Raw genomic sequence first — 27,614 nt, forward strand, 5'->3', positions numbered from 1 at the left:
TTTTATTTATTTTTGAAAGAGAGAAAGAGACAGAGCGTGAGTGGAGAGGCAGAAAGAGAGGGAGACACAGAATCTGAAGCAGGTTCCAGACTCCGAGCCATCAGCACAGAGCCCGACCTGGGGCCCGAGCACACAGACCGCAAGATCGTGACCTGAGCTGAAGTCGGACACCCAAAAGACCGAGCCACCCAGGCTCCCCGATAAACTTGTTTTTAAGTCAAGCTACATTCCTCTTTTGGGTGGGGGAAAGCTGGCATCAAGATTTCTCAAAACCTCCTGGTCTGTGAGCTGGTATCTTCCCATCCTGCATCATCATCTCCCCAGAGGTTATTTTCCTTTGCTGGAGAAGTTCAGCTATAATCTGTTGTTAACAAAAGGGCGGTTCTAACATGGATTCCACCTAACTGTGGATACTGGTGACTCCCTCATCATCTCTTTCTCTGCTCCTAGAGACTTCAGAATAGTCTGTACCACTACAAGAGCATCCACGTAGGGAAGTTTAAATGTGGCTCAGCAAAGTACATGGGAGGAATGGACATCACTTCTGCTGGTTAGGCTGGCAGATATAGGTGGGAGGCTCTCCCCAGAGCTGCATGGTTTATCAAGCAAGTGATGAGTGAGGTTTACTCTCAGGCTAATGGATGGGCTGCCAGTCTTCACTGATCCCCACAGCTCTCCAGTGTGGCAAGAGATGGTGTTGGGCTTTTCTGCTGATCTTGCTCTCCTGCACGTAGTGCCCCAGGTTTCAGTTCCCTCCCTCATCCAGCTCCTCTTCCCCCTTCCCAGCCCAGTGCACCTTGGCTAAATGGCCACATGCCCTGATTTGCCTGAGTCATGTCCTGGCATACTCATTTGCTCCCAGTATAATGAATAATAATGCCTCCTTTAACCTTCAACTTTGACCTGTTTGTGGACATTAAGTTATGTGGTCACCCTTATCTTGTCCAGTCTTGCCAAGGAGGTCATTGTCTGGGTCCCCAGTCCTCTCTTACAACCTGCTGTTACAGCACAAACTTGATTCCTTGTTTCTTTGGGGGTCTTATGCTTGGATTCTTAACAGCCTTATTTTTTTTTCCTCTTCACAAAAAATCAACTCTTACCAGTGAAAGTTTAGGTATCAAAGTTAGGCAACACAAGCTTATTTTGGAAAGCCAAGATGGAATATTAACTGTTTTGCTCTCTCTTTAAAGCCCTACTACTCTAATTCACCTTCAGGCAATGTAGATGGCTGATGGTGGAAAATATCACCTACAAAAAAGAAACTCCAAGGGTCATATTAGAAGCCATTTCCTCACTATTCTCCCACTTCCAAGCCCCCATCTTCAATTTGCAATCTCAAGACATTCTTGTCAAACTTTCTGTGCCTGGTGTAAGTTTTGTGAAAAAAGTAATAATCGCTATTAATTCTTATTTACTAGCTTTCAGGTTACCTCATGTAGGGTGGGTATTATTATCATTGTCTCCATTTAACAGATGTGACAGCTGGTGCACAGAGAAGTTAACTCAGCTATAATAGGTTATGCAGCTCATAAGTGGTTGGGCCAGCAGCTAAGCCTGGGCAGCTTAACTCGAGAGCCCATGCACTTAAAACAGAAGGCATTCCTGAAGACACAAAGCTTGCAGATCTATAACTTGGCAGATTAATCAAAATACAGTATAAACTTCCATTCCTGAGAGAGATGAGGGTATGGTAAGTGCTGTCAGAAACCCGTTTTCACTTGTGTAGTTTCCCCCCAAATGACCCTAAAATCCTCCCAAGAGCAGCTTCCAAAGAAGCCCTTGCCTATCTTCTTCTGACAGGATGGGCCAAAAGTCTTCCCCCAAGAATTGCTCTCTCCTCATAATTATTCACATCTGCGTGCATTTCAGCTCAGAAGCAAGCTCTCTGCAAGGAAAGGGTCAATGGAGGAGACTGGTTAAAAGTAGCAGCAAATCACTCCAAAGGCAGGACGCAGTGTGGCACCTGAGCTCCACCTACTGTGCTTCTGGAAATTGTCTTAAACCCAGGAGCCCAGCTGGCCCAGAACCCAGGCACCACTATGCTCCCCAGGTGCCCATGGGCTGTGAAGACCCCACTAGTGAAAGAGCCATCAAAGAGGTTGCCAAGATTAGAAGTCTGGGGCTGCATTCTCTCACAGCTTCTCACAGGAAGTAAGAGTTGCAGGGAATGGACAGAGGTAAAATCTGCAAATGTAACTAGAGGTATGTATTTAAAAGATGAATAAGAACAAATGAATACGTTCTGGAAATCTAATTCAACGTGTATATGCATCAGGGCAGAAATCATTTCAGCCAGTCTCTCATGAGAGTGGATTACAGTACGTAAACAGAGCAACTAGCCATTATAAATGTAGAGTGCTTTAGGTTTGTCAAAGCAATCACACCAAAATTACCCCAGTGATACCTAATCTCCATCATACATTCAATATATATGTGGACGTATATGATAAGGTGGAATTAATATCTCAAAGACAGGGCTGTTTTTTCCCTGATTGAGTTAGGCGTTTTTCAGTGATGGATGAGGTCAAACCGTGACCGGCAGAATTTGTCAGAATTAACACAGATGTTCCTACATGTGGTGTTTGGGTTGCGATTTTCATTTGTGGGTTTTATTGTTCCTTCTCAACGTTTCACGGCAGTGGCAGATGTTTCCTAAGTGTGCACCCCTTCTATTACGTTACATCCCTTTGCAGAGTGATTTTGGGCCAGGGCCTCCCAGGAGATTACAGCTAGTGAATCTTGTATAAAATGTTTTTCCTTGATCAATGTAATGTATGCATGTAGTCGAAAATCAAATAGAATAGACTGGCTTATAAAATACAGTGAGTGTCTGTCAACTCACAACTTCCCACTCTACTCTCCAAGGGCAATCATGTTTATTTCTGCTTCCCCTGCTTTTGAGAGTTAGACATCATTCTGAATAACTTGTTTATGGGGCTAATTCTTGATGTACAAACTTTATATAGTTTCAGTCAACCTTCCTACTATTATTGAATAAGATACTCTTTAATATCACTTCCCACACCCTCCTCCCCTTTTCTCAATTCTTAATAGTTATATCACTATTTTAGTGCTCCTAAAAGTTATCTTTGAAACTGCAAATGAAATACATAGCCTCTGATTTCATGTACCATAAATTTTTGAAAATATAGAATGGGTCCCAAATTTCTAAAATATGACTTTTAAGTGTGTCTGTCCTCCCCCCTCTCTCCCACCCCATCCTCTCACCTCCCAGTCTATTTTAAACATTTAATTGTAGCTCTTGTTTTGACTACAGGTTACAAAAGCTTACAACCACTAAATACCTTAGCATGATTGTAACTAGATAAATATTGCTCATTGTGAAGTCAGAGCATGCTAAACCTCATTGTCTGCAGTTCCTGTGACATCACCCCTCTCACCATGATTTAAATCACAGTGCTCCTAGAAACAAAGTCACTGGTTGTCATCAAAATCAAAGTCATTGGTAAAATTTCTCCTTTATTCCCCTCTACTAATAAATCAAAACCATGCCACATTTTGTGTGTTTTTTTGTTTTTGTTTTTGTATTTGGCCCATGAGTTGTATATTTTTCCGGGCATTTCTTAGTGCCTTTCTTTTTTTCTAGTTGAAAGTTGTATCCCTTCATCATGTGTCAAATGTGTTGCAGGCTTTCATTCTCTTTTACTTGATACACATCCCAATCTCTTGAAGATATTTTACTTGGATCCCACTAACCCATGCTCTAATTTGAACTTCTGTAAGCCTATGACTCAACAAGTCTCTCATAATTTTATTTTATTGGTTGTATAATCTCAACAAGTTCCCTCCTTTCAGTGCTGGAGTATATCCTCAAGTAATTTCCTCAGACAGGGTAAGAAGAAACTTCTTGGGGCGCCTGGGTGGCTCATTCAGTTAAGTATCTGACTACTGATTTCAGCTCAGGTCATAATCTCACAGTCAGTCATGAGGTAGAGCCCTGCATCTGGCTCTGCGCTGGACATGGAACCTGCTTAAGATTCTCTCTCTCCCTCTCCCCTGCCTCTTTCCCACCTCCCCCACCCATTCCCTCTCTCTCTCTCTCGAAGGAAGGAAGGAAGGAAGGAAGGAAGGAAGGAAGGAAGGAAGGAAAAGAGTAAACTTCTTGAGTTCTTGCATATTTGGAATGATTTTGTTCTGCTCAGAATGTGACTTGATGTGGGTTGGGGTTTTTTGTTTGGTTGGGTTTTGTTTGTTGTTGTTGTTGTTGTTTTGTTTTGTTTTTTAATTTATCCTGCTTATTGGCTACTGGTCTCTTTTATTGCAAAGATTCCTTGTTCTCATAGCTTTGAGGTTTTTGTCTGTTTGTTTTTTGCTCTTTTATTACTGTAATACTTTCTTCCTCCACACTCTCTCTGCTTTCTCTCTCTCTGGATATCCTATTAGAGATTTCAACTTCTAAACTCCTCCTCTACATCTTTTATTACTCACCTAATATTTATTTCCTTGTCCTTTTGTTCTACATTCTGAAGTCTTCCAAATTTTCTATTAAGCTTGTTATTATGGTAATCATGTTTTTAATTTCTAAGAGGATCGTGACTTCTCTGGTCATTTCTTTGCATCTGTTCTTGGTTTTTTAGAGGACATCCCATTTTGATTCTGAGAATCCCAATCACATTTTTTCAAAAGATTTTTTGCTAATTGAAATGTTTATTGAAATCTTTAGTATGCACATGCAGTTGTAAGAGATAATATACAGTGATCCCAAGTATACTTTACTCAGTTTCCCCTAAAAACATTTGTGAAACTACAGTATAATATCACAACCAGGATAATGACAATCCACTGATCTTATTCATATTTCCCCAGTTCTACTTAGACTCGTGTGTGTGTGTGTGTGTGTGTGTGTGTGTGTGTGTGTGTGTGTGTTTAGTTCTATACAATTCCACCACATGTGTAGGTTTGTGCATCTGTTACCATAATCAACATATTGACTAGATCTGTCACCACAAGGATCCCTCATGTTTTCTTTTGACCCTCCACTTCCTTTCCTGCCCCATCATCTACTTGACAACCACTAATCTGTTCTCACATTTGAACAATTTTATCATTTTAAAATGCTACACAAATTAAATCATATATTATGTAACTTTTCACTTATTTTTACTTGGCATGAATTACCTAGAAATTCATCCGAATGTTATTTTTATTGATCTTTTGTTTCTTTTTATTTTTAAGTAGTATACCATGATATGTATGTAACATAGTTTAGCCATTCACCAGCTGAAGGACTTCTGGGCTGTTTCCAATTTGAGGCTATTATAAATAAAGCTGATATGAATATTGACGTATAGGTTTTGTATGAACGTTATTTCTCTGGGATAAATATCCAAGAGTGCAACTGTTGGGTCCTATGGTAGTTGCATATTTAGTTTCATGAAAAACTGCTGAACTCTTTTGCAAAGAGATGACTGTGCCATTGAACATTCTTACCAGTAATGTATAAGTGACCTGGTTTCTCCATATCTTCACCAGCATTCTGTGTTCTCACTGTTTTCTTATTTTAGCTACTTTAATAGTTGTATAGTCATATCTCATTATACTTTTAATTTGCATTTCCTTGATGCAAATATCTTCAGTGAAATGTCATTACATATATTTTGCCTATTTTCTAATTAGGTTCTTTATTTTTTTTCCTGCTGGGTTTGGGTAGTATTTTATATATCGTAAATATCCATTCTTTATTGGGTACGTGGTTTGCAAAAATTTTCTCCCAGTCTTTAGCTTGCCTTGTTAGCTTCTCTATATGGATGTTTGCAGTACAAAAGTTTTATACATTGATGAGGTTCAATTTATGAACTTTTCCTTTTCCCTCTCATTTTTTTTTCATGTTTTTCGTGTCAAGTCTATGAAATGTCTGCCTATACCTAGGTCCCAAAGACAGTTTTCCTATGATTTTATTTTCTAAAATTTTAAAGTATCTTTTACTTGTTTATTTATTTATTTTTGAGAGAGAGAGCGAGCACATGAACATGAGCTGGGGAGGGACAGAGAGAGAGAGACAAAAAAAGAAAGAATCCTGAGCCCAACATGAGGCTCAGTCCCATGAACTATGACATCGTGACCTAAGCTGAAATCAAGAGTCCAACACTTAACCAACTAAGGCACCCAGGTACCCTGTTTTTAAAATTTTTTATCAATTTACATTTTCTTTAATTTTTTTTTCAACGTTTTTTATTTATTTTTGGGACAGAGAGAGACAGAGCATGAATGGGGGAGGGGCAGAGAGAGAGGGAGACACAGAATCGGAAACAGGCTCCAGGCTCTGAGCCATCAGCCCAGAGCCTGACGCGGGGCTCGAACTCACGGACCGCGAGATCGTGACCTGGCTAAAGTCGGACACTTAACCGACGGCGCCACCCAGGCACCCTCAATTTACATTTTATATCTAAATCTATGATCCATTTTGAGTTAATTTTTGTACAAGGTGTAAGGTTTCAGTCAAGGTTCTTTTTTTTTTTTTTTTTTTTCCTTTTTTGCCTATGGATGTCCAATTGCTCCAGCACCATTTTTGAAAAGTCTGTCCTTCCTCCAGTGAATTACTTTTGGATCTTCGCCAAAATCAATTGGGCATATTTGTGTGGATCTATTTCTGGGTGCTCTTTTCTGTTCCATTGATCTATGTGTCTATCCCTCTGTCAACACCTGCTGTCTTGATTATAGTGGCTATACAGTAAACATTAATACGTGAGTGACTCCTCCCATTTTATCCTTTGTCAAGGTTGTTAGCTATTCTAGGGCTTTTGCCTTTCCATGTAAATTTTAGAACAAGCTTGTCTATGTGTATAGAAACACTTGCTGGGATTTTGATAGAAATTTCATTAAGCTGATAAATCAATTCAGGGAGAATTGACATCTTTACTATGTTGAGTTTTCCAATTCATGAACACTGCATGTCCCTCCATTTATTTAGGTCTTCCTTGATTTCTTTCATTAGCATTTTGTAATTTTCAGCATACAGATCCTATATATGTTTTGTTAACTGTAAACCTAAGTATTTCCATTTCTTTGGGTGATTTTAAAATGGTATTGTGCTTTTTATTTTGGTTTCCACATGCTCACTGTAGTATACAGAAATGGCATTTATTTATTCTTTTTGCATGTTGATCTTACACACTGTGACCTTGCTGAACTTATTAGTTCTAGATGTTCTTTTACAGATTCTTTGGAATTTTATACATAGAAGACAATATCATCTGCAAAAGAGACAATTTTATCTCCTCCTTTCCAATCTGTATGTCTTTTACTTCATCTTCATTATTTCAGTAGCTAGAATTTTCAGTAATGTAGAATAAGAGTGGTGAGAAATGACATCCCTTGAAAAAAAATTAAAAAAAAAAAAAAAAAAGAAATGACATCCTTGCCTTGCTCTTGATCTTAGAAGGAACGCATTCCACCCCCCACCATGGTATTGTGTGTTTTTTTGTAGATGCTCCTTATCAAGTTGAGGCAATTCCCCTAAATTCCTAACTTTCTGAATTTTTTATATCATTAACGTGTGTTGAATTTTGTCAAATTTTTTCTCTGCCACAATTAAGATGATCATATGCTTTTTCTTGTCTACTTTGTGGATATGGTGGATTAAACTGATTTTTTTTTTTGAAAGGGAGAGTGAGAGAGTGCAAATGAGGGAGCAGCAAAAGAAGAAAGAGGAAGAGAATCCCAAACAGGCTCCATGCTCAACATGGATTCAATTTGCAAATTATTAATTTGCTGAAGATTTTTTGCATTTAAGTTCAGAAGAGGTATAAGTCTATAGTTTCCCATTTTTTGTACTGTCTTTGTCTGGTGTTAGTATCAGGGTAAGGGAATCTATGCCATCTTGTCCAGACTGGAAGTCTTCAATTCACATTTTTTTTTAAGTTCTATTATGTTACTTTTTAAATTTTCATAATTATTTGTTTACTTTTGTCTTTCTTCTTCTGTACTTCAGGATTTCTTTAATATGTAGTGATTCTTACTTTTCTATTGATACAAGTATGGAGTAAGAGCTCCATGCAACTGGATGGGGCTTGTCTACTTCATTTTACAATGTATAGGCAGAGAGAAAGCCATCAGTACATGAAATACTATTAACTTTCTGAAGGACAGAAGGTTATTTTAAAACTCAGAGAGAAAGAACAGAGCAGAGATGCTGCCCCCAGAGTATACACAAAGAAATCTGCTGATTAGAAGGAAAATGATATCAGCAAAACCTCTGAGAGGTGTGAGCCATAGCAAATGAGATGGAAAGGAGAAGTGAGAAGTAGCAATGAAAGCACATGATTATTTCCAAGTTCTACATTTGGAATTGTCCACTTTTTCCACCTCTTCCCTGCCTTCTGTTTTGCTTTGCTTTATCTGCAGATAAGATCTTCTCGAAGTAAGGTAAAAGTATGGTAGGCAGAAGTTAGGGCAGCTACCTTAGTGGCTGGACTCAAGAAAAAATTGTCCTTCATTACAGCTTTATAGATATCCAGATATTAAATGGCTGTCTCCTAGCTTATACACTCATGTTTTCAGGTTACTATTTTGAATCAAAGTCTAGTACAATATGTTATTAAATTTCTCTTAGGAAGTATTGATCTATGCCTGAAGAGAATGATAGAGTTTTCATCCAGTTTTTCTCTTTATAGCAAGAGTAGGAAACACCCCCCTGATTTTAAAGCACTAACCAACTGGCAAACTCTCCTACTTCCTCATCTATGAATAACATGGTACTTAAAACTTTACCTTCGATCTCTGGTCTTAAGATCCCCCTTCCACTCTCTCCTTTGTGATCCTAGTTCCATAAGGCTGGGCAGTGCCTGGGATGGACAGCAGAAGCTATCCAAGACTCGACCAAAGGCAGAATGGGGCTTCAGGTATAGAATGTGATGAAATCTGAAAAAGGCCAGCACAAGGCCATCAAGCACCAAAAACTGTATCCATCAGGTAGGTTTACAGGGCAGGCAGAGCACAAAAATGTACTATCTTTTGTTGTTTTAATGAAAAGTCTTATTATAGCCAAGCAAGACCCTGGAATATTGTAAGGGCTTTAGGTGTAGATCAAAAAACACTGCTCTTAGAGATTGGAAAGGGGCTCAGATGTCATCAGTTTCATTGCTGACAGAAAGTCTGATTGAATACTTCCAATGGCAGGGAAGTCACTATTGTAGGAGATTGCTCATACCATCAGAAAATATTTCTTCCATGAATAGTTCAACACATACAACTCCCTAAAACAAGGCAACTGTATTTTGGTTTGCCCATAGCAGTTCCAGTTTATACCTTTCATCCTGATATGACTATTAAGTGTGCTCCCTTTCACCCTCAAAAGTTTCTTGGTCATCTGCCTACAATTGCCATATTTTAGTTGTAGTTTTGTCCCTGAAACTATAAAAAGGTCTCAATATATGAAGATAATCAGTACCCAAAAAAGGAGACCACCTAAAGTTAATCCACTTAAAAAAATTTTTTTTTAACCTTTATTTATTTTTGAGACAGAGAGAGACAGAGCATGAACAGGGGAGGGTCAGAGAGAGAGGGAGACACAGAATCTGTAACAGGCTCCAGGCTCTGAGCCATCAGCACAGAGCCTGACGTGGGCTTGAACTCACGAACCGCGAGATCATGACCTGAGCCGAAGTCGGACGCTTAACCAACTGAGCCACCCAGGCGCCCCAAGTTAATCCACTTTAAATGGGAACCAAAATCTCATGGGAAAAGTGAAAAAGAAAATGTTTGAATGAGCCAGTACTTTGAAAATGAAACTTAATAGTATAGAAAAGACACATGTTTATCTTGGGCCACTAATGGAATTTAGGTAAGAAATGCATCTATATACTAATTCCTAGGCTTGGTTTTTCTTAAGAGGCAAAAAAATTTAGATATGAAATATTGATAGAACATTTATTAATTGCATCTTACCTTTATATTACTACAAAGTAGATAATTTTTGCAAAGGTATTCAAAAGTTTCCACCATTTTCCCAGGGATTTCTCTTAATCCTTATTTTTTTTTAATATGAAATGTATTGTCACATTGGTTTCCATACAACACCCAGTGCTCATCCCAACAGGTGCCCTCCTTAATACCCATCACCCACCCACCCATCCCTCCCATCCCCCATAAACCATCAGTTTGTTCTCAGTTTTTAGGAGTCTCTTATGTTTTGGCTCGCTCCCTCTCTTAATCCTTATTATTACACTAATCTTATTGGAAGTATCAATCAAACCATCTTTGCACCTTCTTCAGGCTTCATTTGGACAGCCATACTTTTCAGTGGCTTCACATGGAATCTATTAGTTCTCCACCATCACTTTCATCAATTCTATGAAATCCTGAACAGTTTGCAAGATAATCTGCAATTTCCCCATGCAATACATTACTCTGATCTGCATTATATTGTGGACCACTGATCAACATCAGAGAATGGGGGAGAATGAAAGACCAAAAAAATTTGATGTGATAGGTATGGTTTTATGTCAGTATCGAGAAGTAAAGTTGTTTTATGTCTGAGCTTTTGAAAATATCAGAACTTAATTAAAATCCAGGTATGTGTTCTGTGTCTACTTTTAATAGCGATAATAATAAGTACCATTCTTGAACAATTACTGTATGTTAAGCTCTTCATTAGGCAGTATGGATACAGAACTGAATATATACTCTTTAACAGCAACCAAACAGCTTAAAAAGCAATTCAGATAAATTAAAAGACAACGATCTAGGTAAACAGGTAATCAGCAATCTCTTAGTGGGTGGGATATTTGATGAATGAGTGGAGTTTGGCCATTTAAAAATGTGAAGTGGGGGAAGGTGGCACCAGGCAGAGCAAGCCTGGGAACCTTTGTGAAGTTCAAAGATGGAAATACCAGGGCATTTTCTAAGAACTGTACTGACAATTCTTCAAAAATGGATGGAGCATGGCATACAGTACCAAGGAATAGGACTACAGAGGTTGTTATGACCAAGCATTAATTGGCCAATAAGTGCAACAGAATAAAAGAAGTTACTGTGGATGAATAAGAACTGAGAAGGAAAAGCCCATTCAATCAGTATTGCCCTAACCACCACCTCTAAACTATGATACTGAGGCACTTTCTTAAAGTTTTCTAACCCAGTGGTTTTTCCACAGTATATTATTGTGTTGCTTTCTCACTAGCAATAGATAATTATATTAGCCTAGTAAAAAAGAGCCAGTGTGGTTAGTAGATAGATAGATAGACATAGACAGACCAATAAAAAGGTAGGAAACGGGATTTTTTTTGTACCCAAAATATTTTTAAGTACTCCAATTGTATTCCTTTATATGCTAACACTTGCAGAGTGCATCCATAGTCTTTGACTATTTCCAATTCTTATCTTCAACCAACTAAGATAGGCTCAAGACCACCCATCAAATGTAAAATTATTCTGGCAAGTTATTTTGGATTAGGTTTTCATATAGCAGAGTTATAGTTAGCCAAGAAAACAAGACTTCTCAAATATGACCCTGAATATGACTGATTATAAAATATGATATGAAAGAAACCCTTTTAATTAATTTTGACTTGTAGTTTCTTTTGAGAAAATGCCTTTTTTTACTGTAAAATTATGTAAATCATGGGAAATAACTTACCTTGTGTAATTGAGTGTTGTAGGTTGAATTTCCTTGAAGCACACTCTGTGATAGGGATTTGAAGATGCATGATGAATTGAGTTAGTGCTGTTAAAAAAAAGTCTTGTAAGGGAGGAAGTGAATCAGGATAGAGGGGAGGTAATAACTGAGCAAGGATGTGGTCTCAATCCACAAGGGCTCTGGAGCATAAATTGTACCACAGTATTATTTCCTTAAGGCAGGAGCTTAGCTTTTGTATTCTTCTAGCACTCAGCCTTTGGCTATGGCCTTTCCTTGGGATGCAGGATGATACTTAAAAGCCCATCAAATAAAACCAATTACTACAAAGCAGAAGGTCATCTGTGAGCATTTACAGCCAATATTCACAGCATCCTGCTAAAGAACATTGGGTGGGGTACCAAAACAACGTCCAGAACAGTCCACTCCTTGTACTGCTAAACGCACTTGTTTCTCACATTCCATTCACTCAATCCAGTATCCAGACATAGCCACTCCAGGATTCTATGGCCACAGTTTCTAGGGAGATTTACAAGAAAGGAATTTGTGGGTCAAACTATAGCACCCAGTGTTATATTTAAACCTGAAATCATGTTGATATTACTGTTTCCATCCTTTACCATCAATTCTAGACTTCTCTCACTCTTAGTTCGTAATTCTGCTACCCTATGTGTCTTGTCTCATGGAATGACCCAGATTCTCACCACTAAGTATCTCAGGCCCTTTTAAGGTTATGGTTGCCAATTTACTGAACATAAGAACACTAAGACATGGGGGTGTCTAGATGGCTCAGTTGGTTAAGTTTCTGACTCTTGGTTTTGGCTCAGGTCATGATCTTGCAGTTCATGGGTTCAAACCCTGCACTGAACGAAATCTGCACTGAGAGTGCAAAGCCTACTTGGGATTCTCTCTCTCCCTCCCTCTCTGCCTCCCTGTCTCTTTCCCTCCTCTCTCAAAATAAATAAATAAATAAATACATACATACATACATACATAAATACATAAATAAACATTAAAAAAAAAAGAACACCAAGACATGTCCTAGTGGATTACCTTAATACCAAGCATATTCTTTCCTACCCCAGTATGTAGCAGCATTCCTACTATTTATGATACTCAGAGACAATTACCCCTTCTAGTATGGTAACTCTTTTCTGTGCCTACTGGTCTACTCGTACAGGAGCTCACAGTGATCAGGTAGCAAACTTAATTTTAAATTAAGTGAGACTCTGACTGTGTTTTTCTGGAGGAATGCCTCCGTATCTGGGAACTAGGACCACTAGACTAACAATCCCAAATTGTGGGGATGGAAATCACAAATCCCCCCATAAAGTCTCTAAAAGTAATTAAGAACAGGACCTTTTCTACTTCTACCCTTTGCTTCCCAGATCCATGTATTCTACCTTCTTGGAACTCAGACACATATAATAGCCATCCACTTGATCTCAACATTCTGAACGCCAATGGTATTTAGATAGAGGGGAAACTGGGAAGGTATCTTAGACTGATCCCTCCAAAACAGAACTTGAGATAAGGGTCCAAATGTAAGGGACTTATTTAAGTGGTAATTACAGGAAGCTTCAAGAGGAGTTGGAAAATGAAACAGGAAAGAGAAGAAAACCAATACACATGTATCAGTGAACAGGTTACTTCTGTGGGCAACTCTGACTCGATCCCAATGGGAGCCTATGGAGAGATTGTGAAATACACCTCAGAGTTTTCTACCTGAGGGGCTAGGAAGCTAATGTATTTATTTTTTAATTCTCATCCATAATTGGTTGAGAGCTACTCCATTTTGCCATCTATGTGGATGAAAGAGAGAGAGCCCTCAGGTAGAGAGTTGTAGAAGTTGTAGAACACACTGTGGGCAGAAGTGGGTAGTAAGACACCATAATGGGAATGGTGAATGCCAAGGGGATATGGTGGGGGCACTGACAGAATTTATTGGTAGGCATCCTAAACACATAAAATTAAGTTTCTAGCACCCAGTGCATCATGGGCTTGTAAGAGATATTTACCCAGTTACCTAAGGGAAAATAAAGTTACATTCCTTATTACTGGATTTTGTGGATGAACATTTATATACCTTAAAGTTAAATCCATAGTTTACCTTGATATGGGAAAATCAATTCAGAATGTTGCTATTTATAACACCAGGGCCATGAAGAGAATGACTGGTCTGGAGTTGAGAATTTGCATTACAGCTTCTAGTGGGCTTCACTTTCTCCCTTGGTAAAAAGGCAAACACTTAATTCCAAGGAGTTTAGTTTCTGTAAAGAGCATTAACGTTCTGGGGTAAGAGGAACTATAAAAGACACCATAAAAGTTGACAGATCTCAATTTAGTGGTAAAGAAGTACAAATGGCACATATCAGAGCTGTGTTGGCCAAGACCCTGTAATTACAAACATTTAATAAAATTAATTTAATGGCCAATAAGCCAAAATTTTAAAAAGCATATGTGAGAATCAAATAAAATGGAATAAAACAGTTCATTTTAGACTTTTAAGGAAATTTTGGAATAATGATTTCTGCAGCAAGCTTATGACAAAACAACTCCAGACGTCATAAACACTGAACTAAGTCTGAAACTCTAAGGCCAACCAGATACATAATCTTCCATGCATAAGGGAACAACAGTAAGGGAACAACAGTAACAGTAATTTTACTTATTTGAAAGGAATAAGCATAAAGAGCTCCAACAAAGATAGTAATATGGTATAGTACAATGAATATAAGATGTTAGTCAGAAGACCTGGATTTTAATCTTATCTTCAGCATTACATGACTAGGAAAACTTGGACGTTTCTAAGCTTTGCTGAAACTACTTCCTAAAAGTAATAATACCTTTCTACTCAGATTACTGCAGGGTTATAGTAACTGAGATAATATGTATAAAAGTAGTGTGTAAATCATGTATGCTTAATACAATTAAGGCCTTAGTTGCAGAGCAGAGACAATTAGCCAGATCCAACAAATAAAAACCACCTACCATGCAATTACAAAGAAAATATGGATGCTAGGTAGAAAAGGTAATTTTGTATAGACCATTGAAAATAGGAAATTTTGTCTGAATCACTGTAGTAGCAGGTAGGACTTCTAGTCCTTAAATTTATCTGGTCCTTTCTCATACTGGACATGTGGGAGGATTACCTTTCCCTGCCCTTCTGGATCTGGAGCCATGTGTCTAGTTCTAGGCTAATAGTCTGTTAGCAGAAGCGATATCGGAGTCTACTGGGCTAAAGCTCTAATAGCCAATGCAAAGCCCTCTTGCATTTCCTCACCAACCACGGGGACTGAGGAGGTCACAGTTGAGATGATGGAACCAAAAATCAAAGCCCAAATGAACAGAAGAACCTTGCCCTGGAGGGTCACCTGGACCCACAATAGACTTTGCATGAGCAGGAAATAACCTCTATGACACTCTGAGTTTGTTTTGTTTATTGATTTTTGTTACTGCAGCATAACTCAGCCTATCCTCACTAGTACAGTCACTGAGATAACTGCCAGGGGTTTCTATGTTGCTACATATGACACAACCACAGAGCTCTGCTGACATTAAACTTTAGACATCAGACTCTCATAAATGCTACTAATAAGGAAAACGGTTTTTGGTATTATTCACCAACTTTTCTTTAAGCTGCATCTTAACAATGCTAGAAAAATTGGCCGGTTTAGTAAAAGCAGAAAAAAACACATAAGTTACTTTCCTTCACTCACAAATAATGCTTTCACAGACATGTTTAGTCACTACTGAATTTTTCCACTATCCTAAATTTAGTTTATATTATTTACAAAATATGTACTATAATTCATCTGGCTAGTTGCACCATGGTTTCCAAGACAATAAGATGGAGATAATTTTGTGATATTTATGATCCCACATTCTTCTAAAAGGATTTGAGACTAAATGACAATTTATTCTCCACTTCCTTAACTGCTCTTATTCCATAGCAAACTGTATTGCTATGAACCAATCATGAAAGGAATGAAATTAAGTATAAGGATGGATATGTCCATTCATATTACAAAATATAGATTATAAAGCCATAGAATGAGCACCCACAAATATATCTCTGCCATTACCACAAAAATCTCCATGGCTCTGGGCAAATTATATATAGTCTATTGCCATTTCTATGTCTTTGAAATTGGGGATGTGTTTGCCATTCCAAACATACTGTAACAGGAGAGACAGGTAGCCTTGGGGAAAGAGAATTTGTATAGAGAGTAAGAAAACATTCCAGGAGCACTCAGCTCATTAGAAAAGAGACAGACTTACAAGGCAAAATCAAAAAGAACATTTAATTTAAATTGCAGTAGTTCATCAAGTATATAGTTGGTTTTTAATTTCTCTTTTATTTTGAAAGAACTGACTGGAAAAGAATAACTGCCACTTAGAGTGGAGAGGAGTCATGGGGTGGATTTCTGAAGAGGAAACTGTGTTTCCTACATGGCTTTGGATTAGTCTCTTAAACACAAATCAATGTCCCTAACCTTTGAGATATGTGGTATGGTGATTTGGAGCTTTGTTATTGATCCTCATTGTATTGTGGTTGTCAAAGTGCGGTTACCTGGACCAGCAACAGAAGCATCACTTGGGGGAATTTCTAGAAATGTGAACTTGGCCCTACCCCATCTATCAAATCAAAAATTTAGGTAGGGCAAGGCAATCTGTTATAACAAGTCCTGCCTGTGGTCTTTATGCATGCTGAAGTTTGAGAAACATTGGGCAAAAGGGTCTTTCCTTAGAAATCTGCAAAAAAAAAAAAAAAAAATACTCCAATGCATTAAATATATTCTAGCATTCAGAAATCAGATATAAATTGAGCACCTATAAGATCCTTCCTAATAGAGAATCTATATTTTTTGATTCTCTTAGATTAAGATCTGACTCCCTAAATTTCAAAATGGAGCTAGTTTTTATGTTTAAGTAATAAACCCCTGAAAATATGCGATTTATATTGGAAGTGCTGACACAATCTTAATGATAGCATTGCAAATGGCGATGCTATAATTAAGCTTCGATCTCCTTTGGAAAAAAAGAGGGAGAAAGAACGTGAAGAAGGAGGTTACTGTTCAATGAGCTGCTCTGTCATTTGCCGCAGTGATTCTTAATTGTGTCTCATTACGGCAAGATGATCATTACTCTACTTGTCTGTCTGATTTAGAGACCACTAAAAGTGTCTTGTAACACGCAGCCGTCTCCCGTGCAACAGTCCTTTGGCTCTCACCCTCATTACTCAGAATCTGTCCAATTATTTGTCATTAAAGTAATAAAAAGGACTGCAGCAGAAAATGTGGGAGGTAACTGTTGGAGGTCTGCCCAGGGAGGAAGAAAAAATGCAAACTGTTTTCAAGGCACTGGGAAGGTGACATCGTTAATTAAGTGTTAGGGAATATGCAAATCAGTCCCACTCTCAAGAGACTGTAATAAAACTGAGAAAACATTATTATCACTGCAAGTAAGAGAAGGCCGTGTTGCCCCATCTGGAAGACTATGTCATTTTCTAGTGGAGACTCCAGCAAGGAGGGGAGGGGGCTGGGGAAGAGATGAAGAAGGTGGAGTTGTTCAGGGCCATTGAGTGTGCTCAGGCTGTTAAGAGTTCAGAATTAAGGTGTCAACATGGAGGGCCAATGGATTACAACTTTTAATGAGGGATGTTTGTCTAATCACAGGATTTGCACACCCAATTTCCTCTGCAAAATGACTTACAACTCATCAGCAGGCAGTGTTTTTGTAGGTTAAAGGAAGGGGAAAGGAAGTGAGGGGGAGGCTGACAGCTGGCATAGTAGGCATCTTGGGTGTTGTTCCAAAGGTGGTAATGAAGCAAAGCACTTAGAGGTACGTGGACAATTGCTTATTTATTAAAAATATACTGAGCACCAACAAAGGCCTCTGGGTTTGCTCAAGCTGAAACCTCTGTTTGGAGTGCCTTTTCTCTTGTCCTCCTGTATCTTGTTGCCTTGGCCAACTCATTTCTCATCTTTTGTTGTTTGTAGTAAGAGTCAATTACTCATGAAAACTATCCCTTATTCCCATCCCAGATAAGTATACCAAAGCAAAAATGAGAAAAACAACAACAGCAAAAACGTGTGCCTGCCATGTAAATGCAGCTTCAAGGCTGCTCTTGCTTCCTTATTCCATCCAGTTTCAGATATTTATATAAAACCTTCCTATATGGAAATATTGGAGCCATACCTGACTCTAGAGTTCCCCAGGTGGATTTTATTTAATCACAAGGAAATTAAAGTCTTCTCAATAACTTTTAGGAAAAGCCATCTTGCATACTGCATTAGTTAATGACTGCTTAATTAAGATGCTTAATTAATACTCTGTATGTCTGTATGTCAGCTGGGCTTACACAGGAACTTTGGCCACTTGGAGGTTGGGTTAGATGACCCTGCTACTGGGTAGGCTGGGCCTACTCATGTATTTAGGTGTCTGTTGGCTCTAAGTTGGCTGAGAAGTGCCTTAATTTGGACAGTTGGGCTCTCCTTCACAGGGTCTCTAATTTTCCAATAGGCCAGCATATGTGAACCAAGTTGGCAATACACTTCTGGAAGAGAGTGGAAATATGCAAGAGGTTAAGGCATAGGCTTGGAATTTGTGTGCTTTCACTTTTGTCCCATTTTATTAACCAAAAGATTAATTCTAGAATCAAGGGGTGGGAATTCACTCTATTACTTAATGGGAGGAGCTACAATGTGACAGGCTTAGAGACAGGCAATATTGAAGAATTAAGGTACTCAATTCCTATTTGCATGAGTGGACAGAGCTGAATGTCCTATGCTGTATGGATCGTGTGTGTGTGTGTGTGTGTGTGTGTGTGTGTGTGTGTGTGTGTGGAGGAGAGGTATCTTATTTATGCCAAAAACCACTTTCAAAAGATTGCAATAAAATGGAGAAAACTGGTTCCTTCCAACAACAGAATGAACTTCCTTGCTGTATTAATTTCCTGAGGCTGCTGCAGCAAATTACCATGAACACAGGGAAATTTAAAAAGGTAAATTTATTTTCCCACAATTCTGTAGGATTGAATCCTGAAATCTTCCTCTTCTCTTGTAAGTATATTTGCATTGAATTTAGGGCCCACATGGATAATCCAGGATGGTTTTCTCATCCAAAAATCTTTAACTTAATTATATCTGCAAAATAAGGTAATATTCACAGGTTCTGGGGATTAGGAATAGACATGTCTTTTCAGAGGTCACTATTCAGCCCACTGCAGTCTACCATCTGGCCGCACTCAAGTATGCACGTCATTTCCACATGCAAAATACATTCATCTCATCTCAAAATCCCCCAAAATCTCAACTCACTATAAGCATCAACTCAAATTTAATCTTTCATTGAATATCATCAACTCACAAGTCAAAAATCACATCAAAATCATCTAAATCATGTATGGGTGAGACCCTTAGTATGATCCATCCTGGAACAAAACTCCTCTCTATCGGTCTGTGAATCTGTAAAATTAGGTCACAAGTTACCTGTTTCCAAAATTCAATGGTGGGACAGACATAGTATATAACAGTTATAGACATTCCCCTTCCAACAAAGAGAAAATGTGAGGAATAAAGGAGTCACTAGTCCCAAGCAATTTTAAAATCCAAAAGGGAAAATCCCATTAGGTTTCAAGGACAAGGAATAATCCTCTCTCGCTCAAGACTAGACTCTGGGCCAGTGGCTCTGCTGGGTAGGCCTATGGCAGCTTGGCTGGCTTCTGCTCCTGCACAGCTCAGCAGGCCTCTGCCTCTCAACCTGTGGCTCCACTCTTCAAGCCAAGTCTTAAAGACTCACTCTTCAAGTCTTCTGTTTTTTGGTTTTGTTTTGTTTTGTTTTGTTTGAAGAGTAGCACAGGCTGAGCATTATAAACTAAGTAGCTCTAGCAGCTTGTTTCTTTCCCATTGGCTTTTGGAGGTCCAACAGACCACTTTCACTTTGCCCTGTCTCTATTCCCTTCAGTTCAAACTAGCAGTGTCTCTGATGATACAGCATTCTCAAAAACCTTTTGGGTATTCTGTGTATGTCACAGGGATACACACCATTAGACAAGAGAGTTTCCCACATATTTTTCCTGGGAAACCTCGTCTCTCCTTCTTCTGAGATTCTCTGAGATTCTTCTGAGAGGACTGGATCTATGAGTCACATACCCAATCGCCTCAGCAAAAGAGTGTTCAGACACACCCTTGACCTTCTCTCCAGGGTACATTTTCCTAACAATGAATCTCCCAAGTTTAGCACCTTTTGAAATCAGAATATACTCAGAGTTTCCCAAATAATTAACAGCTTGCTCCTTTTTGCTTAACAGTTTCTTCCTCAATTTATCTCTTTCCCCTTGCATTTTGCTATAAGCAGCAAGAGGAAAACAAGCCACACCTTCAACACTTGGCTTGGAAAACTCCTCAGTGAAGTATCCAAGTTCTTTGCTTAAAAGTCTATGTTCTACAGATTTAATGCAATCCCTATCAAAATACCAACAGCATTTTGCACAGAAGTAGAACAAACAATCCTAAAATTTGTATGGAACCACAAAAGACCCCAAATAGCCAAGGAAGTCGTGAAAAAGAAAGACAAAACTGCAGATATCACAATTCCAGACTTCAATTTATATTACAAAGCAGTAGTAATTAAAACAGTATAGTACTGGCATAAAAACAGACACATAGATCAATGGAATAGAATAGAAAACTCAGAAACAAACCCACAATTATATGGTCAATGAATCTTCAACAAAGGAGGAATGAATATACAAAGGGGAAAAGTCTCTCCAACAAATGGTATTGGGAAAATTGGATATCTACATGCAAAAAAAAAAAAAAATGAAATTGGACCACTTTCTTACACCATACACAAAAATAAACTCAAAATGAAGTAAACACTTAAATGTGAGACCTGAAACCATAAAAATCCTTAATAAGAACACAGGCAGTAATTTCTTTAACATCAGCCATAGCAACAATTTTCTAGATGCATCTCCAGACAAGGGAAATAAAAGCAAAAATAAACTATTGGGACTACATCAAAATAAAAAGTTTCTGCATAGTGAAGGCAACAATCAACAAAACTAAAAGGGAACCTACTGAATGGGAGAGGTTATTTGCAAATAACATATCTGATCAAGGATTATTATCCAAATTACATAAATAACTGATACAGTTCAACACCCAAAAGACAATTAATCCAATTTAAAAAATGGGCAGAAGACATGAAGAGATGTTTCTCCAAAAAGAGATAGATAGTCAACAGACACACAAAAAGATGCTCAACATCACTCATCATCAGAGAAATACAAATCAAAACTGCAATGAGATAGCACCTCACACCTATCAGAATGGCTAAAATAAAAAATACAAGAAACAACAAGTGTTGTCTAGAATGTAGAGAATTACATTATGGGAATGTAAACTGGTGCAGCCACTGTGAAAAACAGTATGGATGTTCTTCAAAACATTAAAAATCACAGTAATCACACTACTGGGTATTTACGTAAAAAATACAAATACCCTAATTCAAAGGGATACATGCATCCTTATGTTTACTGCAGCATTTCTACAATAACCAAACTATGGAAGCAGCCCAAGTGTCCATGGTTTGGTTATTGTACATACACACACACACACACACACACACACACACACACACACACACACGAATATTATTCAGCCATAAAAAAAGAATGAAATCTTGCCATTTGCAACAATGTGGTTAGTCCTAGAGAGGATAATGTTAAGTGAAATAAGTCACTCAGAGAAAGACAAATACCATATGATTTCATTCATATGCAGACTTTAAGAAACAAAACAAATGAGCAAAGAAAAAAAGAGAGAGAAAAACCAAGAAATAGACTCTTAACTACAGAGAACAAACTGATGGTTACCAGAGGGAAGGTAAGTTGGGGGATGGGGGGGAAATAGGTAACAGGAATTAAAGAATACACTTACCATGATGAAAAAAAAAGTCTATGTTCTATACAAGTACGAAATGCCATTTAACCAGTTTTCTGTTACTATATAACAAGGATTGCCTTTCCTCCAATTTCCAATAATATCTTTCTTATTTTCTCTTAGCCATCAGAGTCTTTAACATCCAAATTTCTACCAATGGTCTACTCAAAGCAATTGATTTATTTTACCATGCATCTCAAAAATTTTCCAGCCTCTACCCATTGCCCAATTTCAAAGCCACTTCTGCATTTTAGCAGCACCCTACTCCTAGTACCAAAATCTGTATCTATTTCCTGCAGATGCTTAACAAATGATCACCAACTAAATGGCTTAAAAACTACAGAAATGTATTCTCTGACAGTTCTGGAGACTAGAAATTCAAAGTCTAGCACAGTCATGCTTCCTCTGGAGATCTTGGGGAGAATCCATTTCTTGCCTCTTTCAGCCTCTGGTGGCTCCAAGCATTTAACTTGTAGCTGCATCACTCCAATCTCCATCTCCATGGTCACATTGCCTCCTCTTCTTCTATCTCTTACAAGGACATTTGTCATTAGATTTAGAGCCTACCCAGATAATCTATGATGATCCCCTCATCTCAAATTCCTTAAATTAATTACATTTGCAAAGACCCCTTCTCCAAATAAGTTGACATTCACAAATTCTGAGGAAGAGAATGTGGACATACATTTTTCAGGGTCACCAACCAGTCTAGTACACTTGTCAGCACCTCATTATTGTAGATGATTCAGCTGTGAGGCTAGTAACAGTTCTGCTTCTCCCTTTATGTAGCTGAGAAAACAGCAACCTATGGACAGTGATCAATGGCAGGACTCTGAACTGGAAATGCAAATGATAGCAATTTGGCTGCCCATTCCATGTGCTCTACAATCAAGGGCTTCAACGGAGAAAGTATATGAGGAATCATGCTCACATAGCACTTTACAGCAGTATTCTGAGAATTCAAATAATATGGGCAGGGAGTGACTCTGGAATCATTAAATCAGGTCACACATGCCCCAGTTCTCACTACTCCATGTGAATTCCTTTTGAAGTATCCACTATTATGTAAAAAATCAACCCAAAACTTAATGTTATATTATTATCTAATGAGTCCAGAGTTGACTACATAGGTCTCTCATTTCACTTGATGTCAGGTAGGGCACTAGGATGGTTGGAAAGTCCAAAGGACCTAACTCTTATGGCTGCCAGTTGGTACTACCTGTTGGCTAAAGCCCATATAGGGCTGTGGCTGGGGGGCATGGTTCTTCACTATGTGGAATTAGTTGTTTGGGCTTCCTTACAGCATGATTACTTGATTCCAAACAAGGAGCCTCTCAAGAAGAAAGAAGCACAAGTTGACAGTTCTTTGAAGGCCTTGGCCTAGAAATATTAGACTAACTATGACAGAATTCTATTGGTCAAAATAGTCAGAAGACCAACTCATATTTAAAGAGAGGAGAAATCAACTTCAATTCTCAAAAGAAGTACATCATGAGCATACAGAAATGGGAGTGATTGTTGACAACTATCTTTGGAGGCCAGTTACCACAGCCTTCCTTCCTCAACCCTACCAGCAAATTTACTATTAGTGTTTCACAAGCATGTTTGGCTCAGTGGGTAAATGAGGATTGAAATACATGTAAGGTTATGTGAAAAACATAGGCTACTATGTAAATACAAGTCTTCATCCAGAAAGTATGCTCACTCCTACCTACTTTTGCAGATGCCAATCCCTTATCTTCACTTGGGAACTAGAGTACAAAGGGCCATGAAACATTGGCCCACAGAAATCTCTCTAACTAGAGGAAATGAATAAGAATAAGGCATCTTTTGTGATGACAAGAACTTCATATTGGAACAAAGATCATCTGATATTATCATTTCTATATCTCATTTTCCAGGTCCTCTCAACTATGAAACATGAGGAACTAAGAATCAGTCCTAGTTGGTACTTCATTCTATATTTATTTTCCAAAGCCCTCCAGGAGGAAGAGTATTACCTGCCCACTTTAAATGAATGCAATGCATATTGAAAACACAAGGCACTAGGTAAATGATAGATAATTACCAAGCACACATTGACATTATGTAAAACACTCTGGCATTTTTGTGTGCGGTGATCCATTGAACTGTATCACTCTGATGACCAAATAATGAATTACAGTCCATTTATGAACGCACTGTGTGTTTAATGCTAACCTTCTCCTGTATCTCCTCAGTACCTTGACCATGACAACAAGTGCACACACAAGGTGGGTGTGAATGCATCAGTTTTCTCATTTTTACAGCTAATGAATATGCTTTTTAAACTGATGCTTTCAAGAATAATTTTTATACCCAAGTTTGCTACAGAAAAAGGATTTATCTGCAGAGGTGCCTTGTTACACAATTTTTATGGGAGAATGAATATCAGTGCCAACAGATAGCTACAGTTACCCTTGGGAGTAGGTTTAGAATTCAACCGTTGTCCAGCATCATATTAATGCAACACAATAGGACTTGGTATATGTAATGTTATACTGACTATATTTGATTATTAATAATAAGCTGCTACTTACTATATGCCAAAGACTGTGACAAGTGCACTATATATATTTATTATTTAACCTTCACTCTAAACCCTGCAAGTATCTCTAATCTTGTTTTATAGATGAGGCATTTTAGGTAAGAGTTCACCTAGTCTGTCCAATGTCAGTTGCCAATGTCCAATGTCCCAGTTGTCACTAATCCATGTGAATTCCTTTTTAATTATCTACTATTATATAACAAATCAACCTAAAAATTAATGTCTTAAATTATATTATTATCTAATGGGTCCAGGAGTTGACTACATAGGTCTTCCATTTCACTTGATGTCAGCTAGGGTACTAGGATGGTTGGAAAGTCCAAAGGACTTTACTTAGATAATAAGTGTTAGAACTGGGGTTCAAATCCAGGTCAAATTACCTCCATATCCCATGCTCTTATATGGTACTGGCTTCCAGAAAATACTGTTAGTTTTTCCAATAAGTTTCTTACGGATTTGCAAACTTCAAAGGAAGTAAGAAGTCCCATTCAGTTTTATCACTCCACATCTCATCTCTAGAGATGAAGTTCTGGGTTTTACCTCTCATCTGAATTTTAGTGAGTCTATGTGACTTATACTTTCCAAATTCAAAAGTACAAAAAATTCTTCAAAGAAGTATAAAGTGTCTCAAATGTAGCAGCCCATTTGAGTAGCCTTCATTCACACTACTCAAGCCCACTTTGAGGCCAGACTTTGCAGTGTGTAATATCCCAGAACAAACAAATCCAACTCTAAAAGCACTGGCAAGTTGATGCTTATTTTACAAATTTTTTATGGTGATGGAGAATTCACACCACACACCAGATGGCCATAACCTAGAAGAACAATCTTATTAGACATCTTTGTTTTCCCAGAGTTCCCACCCCTTTATTGTCCAGTTTAGGACTTCTTTCTCCCTCTTTCTCTACAGTCTGTTCAAATGCTCTGTTTGAGTACCCAACTCAGTAAATAATACTGCATTGAAAAGGAGAGTTGGCTACTAAACAGTCATTTTGATTTCTTCTCCCTCACATAAGTTAGTGATAATGTCAAGGCATTCCAGAAGGGATTCACATTTTGGGGGTGCATGCTATAAATTTAGTTGCTTTCACGTAAGTAAAGAACTAAACACTAAAATTCAATATTAATGTTTCTAGTCTCATTTTTACCTAGGGCAGAATTGAGTCTCAGAGAAGTTAATTGACTTGTCCATGTCTACTCAGTTAAGAAAGCTGAAGAACCAGGTTAGGGCTCCAATCCACATAGATTTTACTTATTCCTGATTGAATGGCTTGGCACAAAGTCCTCTGTAGGTACTCAAAATATTAACTGACTAAATGTATACTCAATACATATGAATTTATACCTGCACTATGGTATTGCAATCAAGACCATCACTTCTGTAACCAGGTGAGTACTTAAGGACAATAAGAAAAACTCAAGTCACATGGGACAAACTATGTAAGTCACTGGTGTATGCAAACTCCTTTGAAAGAAACTGGACACCAGAATTTCAAGGGGAAAGAAATAAAACACGTCTTGCATTCCTAGAAAAAAGTAGAAAACATAGTCCTAATTCCCAAATCTTCTGAGGCAAAGCAATTATCTTTGGCCTTTCCCTATCACTAACAAGAGACAAGTTCTGTTTCCCTTCTCAGGACACCAAAATAAGAGTTTTAAAACTCTTACTAAGATAGTGTGCCAGAGAATGTTATGTGTTCCTTGATTCTGGTTTCCTTTTCCATGTGAGAGCACAGCAAGGTGATAGTGCCCAGTGCCCCTGGCCAACAGAATACGGGAGGCAGTGATATCTGCCACTTCCAGGTCTGACCCATGGACATCTCCCATACAATCCTCCACATTCTTGCACCTTCTTGGGAAATTTTTTGCAAGAGCCATAAGATGGGGAGAACTTATGTCCCTGAACATGTTATTTTGGGTTCCTCTGAAAGCCAATGACTTAGGTATAAGTCATTCATTGGGACAGTGACCCCAGAAAGCAGGATGAGGAAGCAGAGATAGTGGATGAAGGAAGTTATTTAAAGGGTGAGTTATTCAGATCATTGATGTGAGCGAAAGAAGTGTATTTCCCGATATTTCCTGAGAGGCCTGCAAACTTCCCCCCAGGATTACCTGCCCAGAGGTTGGTAGGTGGGAGCATCTGTGCATCAGCTGTCATCTGCCACCTTCCCATCAGCCAAGGGTACCTTCCAGAGTATTAATCCCCCTGCTGTTCTGAGCTGCACAAGTCTCGGGTTGAGTGAGCTCCTCCCACACCTTCCTGAAGACATGGAGTTCAAGGATCCCCAGGGAGAGAATGAAGCCAAAGAACATGGTACAATGCTGGAGGTGAAATGTTGCCAGCAAGAGCTGTTCATACCTGTCATAGTTGACAAAAAGAGGCAAGGCCCAAAGGATTAGGTTGGGGGCTGCGGTGTGTCTTCTAAAAGACAGTGGAGCAGAGCTCTCTCTCCCCTACCAACCCACCCACCTTGAACCATGACATAAGTAAAAAATAAGCTTTTATTGTGGCAAATCTCTGAACTTTGGGGCTTTTGTTTTGTTTTGTTTTGTTGAAGTGTCTAGGTTACCCTGATTAATACAGATGAGAGAGCAGACAGTCCAGAACCTATAAGGTTTTTGATTTTGTCTCAGCCATGATGGATGTTTAATCATCATTACTAGTTAAGTGATAGATATTCAGCTACATTAGAGACAAACCATGATAAAGTAAAAGTTATTTTCCTAAGCCTCATTAGAAATTGAAAGTGCATATAAATTTTAATTAGACTGAAATTTTCACTTTTTGAATAACTGAGATTTTTAAAGAATAATCATATTCACAATATTGAAAGGGTGACAAAGTAGTTCTATATAATAACATCATGAGAAGTATAAGCCAGTAAACTTTCCTAGTAATTAATTTGTATCAATAATACATATCAAGAATATTCTAAAAACTCCTAAGTTTATATTCTTAGACTCTAAAGCGATCTAATTAATCTACTTATTTGGGTCTTGTCTTACCCAGGAAAGTATTCAAAATTACTACTTTGAGCCTTCCAGAAGGCATTTCCTGAGGAAATAGTCATATATTCAGACAAAAGATTTAAGGCACAAGGAAATAATGCCTCATTATTTATAATAGCATATAATTGGAAGTGAACTGAATGTCCAACAATTGGAGATTCATTAAATTATGGCATATCCATATAATGGACTATTTTGTGTTTATCATAATTCATGCCTTCAAAAATATTTAATGTCCTCAGGAAGTGTTCATGCATAATGTTAAGTGAAAAAAAGATACAAATTTGATATGCAATACACTATGTAACACAAAATATACATACATAAATTAACAACTGGAGAAAAATATATTGAAACATTAACACTATATCAACATTTTAACAATATGCCTGCTAGCAACAGGATTATGGCTAATTTTAATTTTATTGCTTTGCTTTATTTCCTAAATTTGCTATTATGAGTATATATTTCCTTTATTATTATAAAGTTATTAAAA

The 27,614-nt window shown here is 38.0% G+C and overlaps 1 long non-coding RNA gene across 6 annotated transcripts in view; it reads right to left on the minus strand.

Annotated features, from left to right (window-relative positions):
• Window positions 1–27,614, minus strand: part of LOC123381531 — a 298,155-nt gene that overhangs the window by 107,856 nt on the left and 162,685 nt on the right. For 3 of the 6 annotated variants that reach the window (XR_006588618.1, XR_006588619.1, XR_006588621.1), the window contains exons 3-4: window positions 11,597–11,683; window positions 8,731–8,880 (exon numbers count right to left, since the gene is read on the minus strand). The exons of 1 other annotated variant lie outside the window; for it this stretch is intronic. This is a non-coding gene — a long non-coding RNA (uncharacterized LOC123381531). Of the gene's footprint in view, window positions 1–8,730; window positions 8,881–11,596; window positions 11,684–13,703; window positions 15,371–27,614 lie in introns of those variants that run through there. 2 more of the 6 variants (XR_006588620.1, XR_006588622.1) reach the window with 2 other exon arrangements.

This window comes from Felis catus, chromosome D4, assembly GCF_018350175.1.
Source record: "Felis catus isolate Fca126 chromosome D4, F.catus_Fca126_mat1.0, whole genome shotgun sequence".
NCBI classification, from domain to species: domain Eukaryota; kingdom Metazoa; phylum Chordata; class Mammalia; order Carnivora; family Felidae; genus Felis; species Felis catus.